Below are 10,543 nucleotides of genomic sequence, written 5' to 3'. Positions count from 1 at the left end.
CCGATCCCGAGGTCAAGAGGCTGTGTCCAGGGCCGAATGGGACAGCAGACACCAAGGTCAGCTGTGTGCGGCGCAGGGTCCTGCACTGCCACCTAGAGCCAACTGTGCTCTTAGGACACATGTTCTAAGGCAAAGAAATCATGTGCAATCCTCATTTATGGCGTAACTTTAAAGCAAGAAATACTGTGAACTTTGGACTGGTATGTGAGAAAGTGAATACTTAAAAGCCTCAAAACCATCTCGGGAGGCTTCACGGACTCGAAAGGACAGTGACTGGGGAAGAAGGGGAACAGGGAGTCCGGAGATGGTGAGCCAAGGGAAGACCCCTGGCAGATCAACCATCTAGTCCATGCAGGGCAGTCAGGAGAGTCTGGGGTACAGAATACAGATGCACTGGCTGTTGCGGGGTCCCCCAAGAGGAGCTTGGAGAAGGAAGCGGGGACGGTCTTGGGAAGGCATAATTCTAGGGAATGAGGTGGTGATTGCCTGCGGGAGGCCTTGCTTAGAAACTGGTAGTAGAGGAAAAGAAGAAGCAAGTGGAAATTAAATGACTTTTAGAAGGGAAATCCCATAGCTTATGGAATCGTATCATAAAATAAGAAAATAAATAAATTTAAAATGAATTTAAGAGTACAAATAAAAAACCTGCAAAAAATGACAAAGACCACTTTGCAAGGGACCAAATATGAATGGAACTGCAATGACACAATGCTAACACTAGATGGTGCTCCTGAGCTAAGGAACCTAAGAAGCATCACAAATTCTTACTCTAATGTTCACCTGCTTTAACTTGTCCAGGAAGCAGACATTGTAAGATAAATATGAAACCTAAAGCCTCGATCCACTAATGAACAATTTTCCCCCAATGCAAGAATGAGAACCAGAACCTTATTATGATAGCAATGAAGCAGGAGAACCATTACTCTCAACCATACATTCATGGATCAAAAGAAAATTCACATTAGAAACTGAAAACCCAGATACAAAACAGAAAGACACTAAAAGAGTAAAAGAGTAAAAGACACTTCAAAGGGTAAAAAGAGACATAATCATATTTGAAAGAGAAGACTAAATTGCCACTGGATGCTGTATTAAAATGAAGGCACAATAAGGAACATTATAAAATGATAGAAAAAAATTAAGAAAATGATGAGAAAATATATAAAAGAATTACCAGTGATTGCGCGAGTTTTATTTTTTTCTAAAAATTGTGTATTTCTAAAGGCAGAGTGACAGAATAAGAGAGAAAGAATGAGAGAGAAAGAGAGGTAAATGGCTGTGACAGCCAGGACTGGACCAGCCTGAAGCCAGGAGCCAGAAACTTCATCCCAGTATCTCACGGGGTGGAAGGGACCAAATGGTCAGCTCAGCATCTGTGACCCAGGTGTGTTGCAAGGAGCTGGATCAGAAACAGTGTGAGACTTGGACCAGCACTGAGAAAAGGAGACAGGTGTCCCAAGTGGCATTTTTAACTTCCTGTTCTGTGACGTCCACTCTTGCAAGCAGTTTCTGTTAAAGTATAACCAGCTATCAGAGCAGATTCATTTTAATTTTTAATTTGCTTTTATTATTTTCCTCTATTTCCAATGGGTCAGATCTCCAGTCTCCATTGGTCCTCACCTAGGGTCTCACAGCCGTGCCATCAGGCTTGGCTAGGCTGCCTTCCAGGCTGGAGCTCTGACTAGGAGCAAATTCGCTTCCAAGCTCACCCAGGTCATCGGCAGGATTTGCCTACTTCAGGTTGGAGCACCGAGGTTCCTGTTTTCCTGCTGTTTGTCAGCCAGGGCCCCCTCTGAACCCCCAAGACTGACGTGAGCGCTCACAGGCCAGCCAGCAGGGGGCGTCTCTCTCCAGCTTGCCAAGGTGAATGCTCATCTGCACAACAAAACATCACCAACGAGGGCCACCCCATGTCCAATGACATGTTCTAATCAAGGGCACGACATTCAACAGAGCCTGACCAAGGAAGTGACATCTGTCACCTTTGTCACAATACAATGCTTAGAAGCGCACTAAGGAAATTTAAGGGTGATTCTGAACTGTGTCACCTCCATGTGTATATGGGCTTTAGCGCCAATGATTCATGTCCTCCCATATAAAACACATTCACCCCATCCTCAAATCTCCAATGCATCTCGTCCTATCAAAAAGGGAGAAGATGCAGGCTCTACGAAGGAGTCACCAGACCATAACGAGTCTGGATTGTAGATGTGAGAGCCTCAGCCAGAGCCCCCTGGTTGGATTTTGAGGTCTGGGATCTTGCACGCTCTCCCTTTCACAGGCCTGGATCGCGGGAGGCAGCATTCCTTCCTCGAGGTGCCGTGCCTCCAGTCTGGCTCTTCTCGTCCCAGGTGACTCTTAGAGAACTCTTCACACAGCAGTAAGAAGAATCAGAACAAAGCTGAGAGTTATTATTATTATTTTGCTTTCATCCCACACTATAGTCCATGGTTTATTTTATTTTTTGTTTACAATTGTTATTATTATTATTATTGTATGATACAGTTCCATAGGTCCTGGGATTTCCCTTAACCCCACATCAAGTCCCCTCCCCACCACTGAGTTCCCCTATATAATCTACTAAAGTATGGTTCTTCATAAACAGTCATAAGTCCATCGTTGTGGGCATGGACAATGGAAGAGAGTCAAGATACAGCTAATAGTTTCATTGGGAGTCCGTCTTTGATCTGGAAGTTGAGATGCACACTGCACTGTATCCTCACATCTGGACATGATAGTCTCCATTACACAGTCACCACACATCCCTGTTACATGAAAGTCACAATACAAAATGAGCAACAGGAAGAAAAATATAAATTTATAATGCCATGAAATTCTCAAGAAGTTTTGATAGTTCAACAGTCCTGAATTGCTGGTGATCCTGACACTCCAATCATGATGCAATCTCTCCAGAATCCACTGGCTGTTACAGTCCACCTTAGAGTTTCCCTCTGCCCTGATCTTCACTGCCAATGCTTGGTTGGGGTAGTTGATCAACTTGTTCTGTCCTCCGTCCTCTGCCATGGTACCAGGTATCCTATGGGCTTCAATGTACTGTCATATCCTCTTGTGCACCTGGATATGCTGTCCTCTGCTTCATCTGAGCCACTGAGAAGGCCCAGCTCTGACACATCGACACCCACAGTCAGACCATGGAACCTGCAATTCTCTCCATGGTTAGGGTTCCGAGTCCAGTGGTTCAGTTGGTAGAGAGAAAGGGAGAGAATCTTCCATCCAGTGATACACTCCCCAGTTGGCCACAATGGCTGAAGCTGAGCTGATTTAAAACCAGGATCTGGGAGCTTCTTCCAGTTCTCCCACACAAGGTTAGAGTCCAAAGGACATGAGCCATCCTCTGCTGCTTTCTCAGGCCATAAACAGAGAGCTATATGAGAGGTGGAGTAACTAGGACTAGAACTGTAACCTATGGGACGTTGGGCCACAGGTGGGGGATTAGCCTGTTGTGCCATTGTGCTGGCCCTGAGGAGTTATTGAGTCAGGGACCCCGGCAGGTGGAGACCCTGCCCTGTAGAAGCAGAGGGTGAGGTGCTGCTTACTTCACGCCTCCCTCTTCCCGGGCCAGGGAGGGCAAGGCCAGGGTTCCCTTGCAGAGGACAGCCATAGGCCTGTTCTTGCTTCCCTGTCTATTCCTTCACGTCTCAAACTTGAGATGTGGTTTTGGATGTGTGAGAAACCAAGAAGCATGAAGGGCAGCAGGACTTGAAGCATGTTTGGCCTCAAGGCCGGGAGCTCAGTCACTACTGCCCTGCTCTCACAGGCTAGAACTGCAAGCTAAGACAAGGTCTTGACTGGCTTCGCTCCAACGCAAGCCACTCTTCTAAACCTCACAAGTAGTTTTGCAACACTGGGCTCTACACAATAAGAATAATTTTGACGAAAGGAATAATAAGAGAATAAAGTTAAACGTGAAGCATTTTAGAGAGCTAATCATAAGTGAAGAGGTATGTGTAGTGACAGAGGAGGCTTTCTGGTGATTCTTGCCCTTTGCCTTTGTAGATCTTGAGGTTTTTGAGATAGTCCTGTATGTTTTGATTATTGCTCTAAATAGGACTTTAGAACATGACACCTCTTTACACTATGTCTAGTGCTACGTGATCTCACAGGTGTTTCTAATTCCTAATGAGTCCATAGCTTGCTTTCTATTTTTATTTTATGCTGTATTTGCTCCCAGTTGCAGCTCTATGCTACTGTTGGCTCTCTTAGTGACCCAATCTGCCGGAAACAAGTGATGCTGCTGCATCCCTACTTCTCATTGGCTGAGAAGAAAACCATTAAGTTCCTGAAACAGCTTCTGCAAAGCCTTTTTATTGTCAATGCTTCCTTTTCATGTGGGATGAGTGTTAGATTGAAATGTCAGGGTTTTGCGGAAGGAAGCAGGTGTAGGAATCCCCTTTGTACACTTGTACAGCTTCCAGGATGCCCTGCTCTCGTCTCTAAAAAATTTCCATGGTCTGAAAGGGAGACAACTGGATCAGCAATAGATTTGGGGGCAGAAGTCACTTCCGTGTTCCAAGTCATGGTGGCTCTGAAGCCTCGGAGTGGCTGAGCACCAGCAAACCATCAGTGACTCTAAATGTCAAGTGCTTGTTGGGTTTCCCTGCTGGGAACTCGGATGTCATGTGATTGGGCCCACTCACACTCATCGCTCAGACACTGGCTGTGTGACTGGTCCGGACCCTAACCAGTGAACACAGATGGTGGCTTCGTTTCCATCGCCGAGTCGCTGATCCTCCCAGCTGCTGGGTCAACTGAAATATTTCTTGGTGTATTAGTGGGTAAGAAGAAAATAGCCCTGAAGTAAGGAGAAAAGTAGCCAATGCTTACCTAATTGAGAGTGAATTTATTTTTTCAAGGCACGTAAGGGAATTGTAGGACTCTAAAACAAAAGGACCGATGATGACATCCTCCTCTTCCACCATGTTACCCAATGTTAAAATAAAATAAAAAGATAAAACAAAGGCTGCTTTTTGTCAAGTGTTTTCAGACCCCAGATGCTCCTTGCAAATCCCCAGGTCAGTCCAGTGAGGACCTGTTAGGCTGACCTCCATCCCACAACAGTGTCACCATTTGCACTCATCTCTTCTTGTGAGTGAGAGCTCACGACTTGTCAAGCATCCTTTAACGCTCTTTGCTGATACTGGATCCCGGAGTCCTTTCAACAGTCCGTGGAAGACCCGTTATGAAAACCATCATATTTACAGAGAAGAGATAGGTGTGCTTGGGTCATGTGACTCCAGTTCAAACACGGAGCATCTGGGGCCAGAGGGTCCTGCGTAACCATTGGAAATTTGCTGTTTGTAGCCACTGGGTCAGTATTTAAAACCATCTTGTCTGCTATTAATACAATTAGGCACAGTGTTCAGCCTAGTGGTTAAGACTACCTCATTTACATAATTTCTTATTTTCTGCAAGGTAGGATAAAATTAGTTTTATTTTTTTGAGATGAAAACATTGTGAGTACTGGGTTTTAGGTGATGAAACTGAAAAATGTTGATGACAAGACATTGACAAGACACTTGTGATGGTTCAACATTGAAAACTGCAAACATCCTTTCCTGACAGAAGGGGGCACCACATTCCCAGCAGAGATGAAGAAAGACGCCTCCAAACTGTCTAAGCTTCAGGTGGTCCATACATCCTCAAGCTAATACGGAATCACACACACACAATTCCTTTAACTGTGTATACTTTCAGCAAAACGCAGTAAACCTGTCACACCACCTTGGAATCTGGAAAAAGAGAGAGCAAGATCACTTCTGCTGTCATTTAGCTCCTTGGGTGGCATTTTATTCCCTCTGGGCTTCAAAGATGTAAATGAGGTGAAACAGAAATGAAAAAATGTTTCGAGACTTGAGAGCATAGAAAATATGCATAGAAAACATGTGATGACCTATTTTATTTTGTCATGAAATATTTTTCTGAATTATTATTGAAAGCTGATAGTAATTTTGTCATAACTTAGTAAGAGTTGCTCCTTATGTGTATAAGCAGAAAGATGGGGGTGGTAAGACAGAGGAGATAAGAGGAGTGGGGAAGAGAGAGAATGAACAAGAGGTTAGGACATATTTGGCTCAAATAGCTGTGACTTTTATGAATATAAATAGTACTAAGATCCAGCTAACGAATGACAAAATTTCTAAGCATTCTTGCATTGGAGTTTCTGAAGATAGGGGAAGCCATTTGATTCATTTGAGTTTGCAGTCACCTGATTCTCCTTTCCAGCCCTCGATCCTGTTTCTCCCATGTGCCCTGGTCTTGCCATGCTCACCCAGGTTCTTCTGTTTTCCACTTCATGCCTGTTCTTCATTCCCTTCTCCCTTGCTCCCTGCTCCCAGCAGCTGATTCCTACGGAATGGCCTAATCAGGGGATGTGAGGAAGGAGGGTGGGAAATGGCCTGGCTGCTTCCCCGTACTCTGTTTCCAGGCAGGTCATGGAAAGCTGGTGTTTCACTCAACCACAAGGTCACGTGGTTATCAGGTGGCCCTCTCTGCCTCCACAGCCCTTCATCAGTGTCTTCCCTCATCCCTTCCCTGGACCAGCACAACTCTGTCTCGATGGGTTACTTAGCCCCTCTGAAAATCATAGCTGTGTAAATAGATCCTTAATTAAATCCTCCTCAAATTAACTGCCATATTTTTACTCCCAGAAAGCAATCTGGTTCACACGTAAAGCAAATTTCCAACTCCTTAGCTTTTCCAGAAATGTCCCACCTGCTGCCAGGGCCCAATACCTGAGTGATTAATCACCCTTGAGAGAAACGTGAAATACAGACATGAGACCAGGGCAGGAACACATCAATAGCGTCTTTGTATCTGTAATATTAGTTTATGAAGCTCCAGGGTAAGAGATAAATACCTGAGTTTAATTTTGAGTGGGAAATGAGTGATAAAAATGCAACCGATCAGGTTACCTATCAATAGTTCAGCAATTCTCTTGGGATACATATATACTTACACTAAAAACTCAAAATGCTGGATAATTATCACATTAAATATATAAAAAAAGCTAGATTTAAGAAAGGAAATATATTTTTATCAGAAACAGGGAAATCCCAGCTAACGCTGTGAATGGAAACTGAAATTTAATATTTTGTGGAAATATTGGAAGAAGACACACCACATGAGGGAAGTCAGAATTATTTTTTTCTTATCTTCATGGATATCTGGAGCCTGCTTACACAGATATGTGAGAGTCAATTGTTCTATGAATTTTGGGACTCAATCATTGAAAACTGCCATGATTAAAAGTTACATTAATTAATTAAGCTAAATTACAATTAAACTTACAAAAAAACTTATTAAGAAAACTGAAAAATACCAAAAATGCATCACTTCCATTTTCTGGTTCACTCCCCAAATGGCTGCAGTGGTGGGGCTGGGTCAGGCTGAAGCCAGGAGTCAGGAGCTTTTCTGCATTTCCCGTGTGGGCGCAGGGACCCAAGCACTTGGGCCATCCTCTGTTACTTTCCCAGAGCACGAACAGCTGTATGGGGAATGAAGCAGTTGGGAATTAACCCACTATGCCACACACCAGTGCCCAAATTTAAACTTTCATTGCAGTTGCTTGAGAAATATAATGTTTGACTTATATTTTAAGACTATGAAAAATTATTTAAAATCCTTTGAAAATATCCTCTTTTGCAAATAATATCATGTTAGAATGTCTTCACTTATGGTGCCCTCTTTGCTGTGCCGCTTTTTTTTTTTTCCAACCCATGGATATGTGTTCCATTGGTGAGACTTGCCTACTATACCTCCTGTGCCATGGATGTTCATTCCCCATCCGCCACTGCCCTTTACCCCACAACAGGGGCGGAGACTGGAAGAGTGGAGTCCAGTCAGCCCATCTGTGCTAGAAAGAAGGAAACAATGTAAGATTTTTAAATAATTTATCTTTCCCCTCCAAAATTTTCTCAGAGTTAGCAGCTTCTTAGAAATAAAGCAAATAAATTTCCCAATCTCATTATCCTGAACAGAAATTAGATTCTGTTTCTGTGTAATTTTATTTAATAATTGCCTTTTCTCTGTAGTGACATAAGTTTTTTTTTTTTTAAATTTTAGATGATGTTTACATAGTCGATCAGGGTAGGAAGGGTCTAGGGTTAGGGAGAAGTGGGTGTGATAATTGTTTCCAAACTTTCTATTTCTTCATCTTTCTGGGAGGAGGGGAGAGATAAGGGGATAGGCCATACCCCGCCATCCAGCCACTCCAGTACCTGAGAATGGGGAAAGGCCACCTGATGTCAATCCAGAGTTACAATGTGGTGCATGCACTGAGGGTTCCGTCAGGGTGAATGTGAGTTCTGAGATGCTGTCAATCTCGCTGATTTATGGATGAGAAATCTCTTCCAATGTCCATTGGCTGACCCAATCAACTTTATAGTCTCCAATCACTCAGCTATTTGCTGTCATAATTTGGCTGGAATAATTGTCCATATGTTTTGTTCTCAACTATCTGCTTTGGTGCCAGATGTGCTCTGCAGGCCCCAGTGGGCTGCTGTGTCGTCTATGTGCACCATGGTCTGCTGTCCCATATTCCATCTTTACAATGAGGAAGACCAGTTCTCTTAGATGGGCCCATCGACCTCAGTCAGGCCACCTGGACCATGTTGGGCATGCCATCCCTGGGACTCACAGACCTGGCACCCACCACACAGGTGGACCCAGTGACCTGGACCAGGAGACTCAGGCCCCTATAAACATGTTTTAATTGTTCAACTCTGTGATCATTTGTACAGAGCCTGTTGTTTACTAATAGCTAATTCTGTATATTTTTCTTGAAAATACTATAACCACTTCATTCATAAACCAATACTGTTGATACTCACATTAAATTGCTACTAAATCTGTATTTTGCTGACTTTGAGTTATCCTGTTCGAAAGCATGACATTCTTTGTTTGTTAAGCTTCTTTATGTCTATATGAACTTCTGTTTGTTTTTGTGGATTTCATACATGGATGACCAAGCTGATTGCTTTGCAATTTTGTGTAATTATTGCTCTTACCTGAAGTTATTTTCTGGGACACGCTTAGTAACTTAGTTTGCCAGAGACAAATGACTCTGCTTCCCATCTGCTCACCGACCACAGAAGAAACCATTTAATGGTTTGATTTAAACACAACTTCTGTAAATTTTGTTTTGCTTCAAGCAGAATCCCATATTTGGTTCTTCCATGGTTTACTAACCACTTCCTTCAGCTAAGTCAGCCCTCCTCTTCTCTGTGAGCAAGGCGTGTGATAAAAAAGTTTCCTGTGTGTCATTTATTGTTCCTCTTGTGTTGACTGTCTACGTTGTTAGTTCTATGTATTTACTTCTGACTAAAGCCTTTCTTCCCAACTTCCTAGAGTTAGTTTTCATACATAAAGTAGTTCAGGGTTGTCTTCTGTAATGAAACGGTGTCTCACCAATATGAAGAATATAGGTATATACACACTTTTGTGATAACATAAGTACAAGAGATTGGACAGAGTGTTCCGGCTTAAAGACCCCTGTCCCAAAGTGGTCTTGCTAAAAGGTGCTTCCAGGATAATCAGAAGTTATCTCACTGATCCAGCGTTGGCAGGCAATGTGCCAATGATAGCCAAGCCTCATGTTCAGATTTAGCTCAAGAGGGGAAAAGTAAGTGAGAAATAGGATATGTTCCTAAAGACAGGGAGAGAGTTGGGCAGAGAAAAGTTGATATGGCCAGAATTCTACATAAACATACACCATAACTGCCTATTTTGCATCATCCATCAGCTTGAGTATTTCCTTAAAATTCTTTTGTTATTAAATGGGTTCTGTGGTCTGAGGCACTGCTGTATAGGTTATTATGCCAGTGAGCACAGCATCTCTTATCTCTTGAGTGTTTAAATGATGATTGTTCTGGAGCCACTGTGGACAAGAATGACAAGCTCATACCTAAAATACATACCAGTGCCAGAAAGGGATAAGTTACTTCTCCTTCAAGGTGGAAAGTTTTGATGGAGTCCCTATGATCCCAACTGTCTGCCACATCTTCCCAAGCAGTGGTGCTGCATTAAGAACTCAGTGTCATTGCCTCTTGAAGGTAGGGCAGGACTTAGTAGTGCTGCCAGTGGGATAATCTTTGTTGACTATAAATCTTGCTTTTTTAGCTCCTAAATCTCTCTCTTTGCTACTAGGATGAACATGAACTCTCACTGAAAGATTACTGCAATGGACAAGGAGACAGACAGGAAGACAGCAGTAGAGTGAAATGTCCCAGTCACTTTTGAGAGCCATCTCTGATGTAGATGCTTTCTGGTGAGGATAAACGTGAAGCATACAAATCCACATGCTTTGCATTCACTCACACAGGTGCACTTATATACATCTTTCGCATCCTTCCTTTTTCCTGATCTGTTAGTCTTGACCCTTTTAGGAATTTGATCATCCAGATGAGCAGCTCACCACCACCCAGGAGTGAGTATCTGTATTTCAGGCCACGTCTCTCTCTATTCGAAGCGACTAACCAAATCCTTCAGAGCCATGACCAAGTGATACTACAATGCAGTGAGTGGT

This window comes from Ochotona curzoniae, unplaced genomic scaffold (genome assembly GCF_017591425.1).
Source record: "Ochotona curzoniae isolate NIBS_2020 unplaced genomic scaffold, NIBS_Ocur_1.0 contig_4968, whole genome shotgun sequence".
NCBI lineage: Eukaryota > Metazoa > Chordata > Mammalia > Lagomorpha > Ochotonidae > Ochotona > Ochotona curzoniae.
Note: the sequence above shows the minus strand (reverse complement) of the source record.